We start from the raw sequence: 2309 nt of genomic DNA, 5'->3' as shown, positions 1-2309 counted from the left end.
CACCCCACCAGCAGTACTGAACACCTGTTTCTCCACATGCTTACCAATACCTTAGTTACCTCTTTAATTTTTGCCATTCTAATTGTCATAAAGTGGCATTTTGTTTAAATTTTGCATTTCTCCCATTTCATTTTTTTCATCTCTATTTTTCTTATACCGTCTTGCCAGAATTCTGCTTATAATATTAATTTTTCCAAGAATCGGCTTCCAGTTTTGTTAAACTCTCTCTTTACCATATATCATTGATTCTTGCTTTCTTATTTATTTATTTACCTATTTATTTATTATTTTTTAAAAACCTACAGCACCTGGTATTCCTAGGTGGTCTCCCATCCAAGTATTAACCAGGCCCGCCCCTGCTCAGCTTCCAAGATCAGACGAGATCAGGCGTGTTCAGGGTGGCATGACCGTTAGACTCTTGCTTTCACCTTTAAATTTTTTTTGTCTTGTTTCTCTGTTTGATCTAAAATAAGCAACATCTTGAATATTTATTTTTCAATGTTTATTGTTTTATAATAAAATATTTAATGATGTAATTTTTGTCTCTAAACACTGTTTTAGCTAGATCTTATAAATTTTGACCAGTAGTGTTTTCACTGTAATTTAATTTTGTGTTCTTACTTCTTTCATGATTTCCTCTTTAACCCAGTTGTTTCTTAGTTACATATTTAGTGTAGGTATATGAACTTTTTAAAGTTGCCTTTATTATAGCTTTCTCCCTGTATTGCATTATAGTCAGAAAACATGATTTGCATGATGTTAACTTTTTAGAATATACCGATGCTGGCTTTGTGGCCTAGTACATGGTTAATTTTGTGAATGTTTCCATTTGAACTTGAAAAAATGTGTATTTTCTGATTGTTGAGGGTAAATTTCTCTATAATATGTTCCTATTTAATAAATATTATGGAAATCTAAATATTCGCTTATTTTTTGACTGCTTGATCTGCTTGATTATTTTCTGAGAAGTATATGTTAAAATTGCTGTTGTGGATTGAATAATTTCAGCTTGGGCTTGATATATTTTGGAACTATATTGTTGTATATATATTCCTTTTGCCGATATGTCTGTAGGAAAGCTTTTCATCTGAATTCTGTTTTGCTAGTTATTAATATTGCTGCATTAGCATTTTTTCACTTCATATTTGTTTGGTATACTATTCCATGCTTTTATGCTAATCTTTCTGAATTCTTTCATGTAATGTAATGCCTCTGCTAGTAAGTGTATTGCTAGATCTTGTTTCTACAATGTAATCTAGAACTTGCCTTTTGATTTCTGGGATTGGATTGAAAAACTCTTCCAGAAGTCAGCAGGCAAGATTAAGAAATAGAATATATATATAAAAAAAGTTTAAGAGATATGATGGATGGAGTTAAAATTACTAACATCCAGATAATAGTTTCAGAAGTAAAAAGAAAAAAACAGGACAAAATATTTGAAAAAAAGAATGAAGATACATTTCAAAGAATTAAAGGACAGTAAATAATCCTAGAATGTAAGGGCTCAAGAGTACAAAATGCAAGACAAGGAAGAACTCCAAACCACATACATTATGGTGAAATTCAATAATAGCAAAGGTAAAGAAAATTCCAACAATTTCCAGAGAGCAAAAGCAGATCACCTACAAAGGAATGAGAATTAGATTGACATTAGACTTTTAAAAACTGGGTTTGAGAGGGTAATGGAATAATATTTTAAAGGAAAATAGCTTTAATTTAGAATGTTATATCCAGATAAGTTGTTGAATGTTAGAACAAAAGCATATTCTCATGCATTTAAAGCCTCAGAATGTTTGCCACCCACTGACCCACATGGAAAACAATCTATGTCAAAGTTCTCATGAGAAGCAACAAACCTAGAAGATACTGAAAGAGATAGGAGAAATAAGGATGATAATATACAATAGTAAAATTGCAATATTAAGATCAAGACAGCAATGAGCACCTGAACCATCACAGCACACTCCACCATCTCCCTTAAAAGCCAGGGACAGTGAGACTTGGTGTCTCATTGTCAGTGAGTTCTACCAGGAAGCTCTTTAAGATCTTCCACAATTGCCACAAGTACACATCCCTGGCAGGATGCAGGTCTTCCACCTATAGTAGCTCCTGATGCAGAAGGCCCTGCAGCTGCTACCGTAGCCAATTGGACCACAGCACAACGTGGAGAAAACTGAGCTGGATTCTGTCTAGAATCACTCTTGTTACAGGTAACTGGGCCAGACCAACCCTGCAGAGGATTGACTGGACAGCCTAAAGCATTTAAGAACTCACATACCCTCCACCCTTTCCTTGGCATTTTCTTTCCC

General features: G+C 33.9%; 1 pseudogene; it reads right to left on the bottom strand.

The window, feature by feature from the left end:
• Positions 1 to 296: 296 nt before the first annotated feature.
• On the bottom strand, positions 297 to 415 carry LOC111740846 (annotated as a pseudogene).
• Between the last annotated feature and the right edge of the window lie 1894 nt (positions 416 to 2309).

Source organism: Pteropus vampyrus, unplaced genomic scaffold, assembly GCF_000151845.1.
Source record: "Pteropus vampyrus isolate Shadow unplaced genomic scaffold, Pvam_2.0 Scaffold68, whole genome shotgun sequence".
Classification (NCBI taxonomy): Eukaryota; Metazoa; Chordata; class Mammalia; order Chiroptera; family Pteropodidae; genus Pteropus; species Pteropus vampyrus.
The sequence above is the reverse complement of the archived record's forward strand: the minus strand, read 5'-3'. Positions and strand labels throughout refer to the sequence as shown.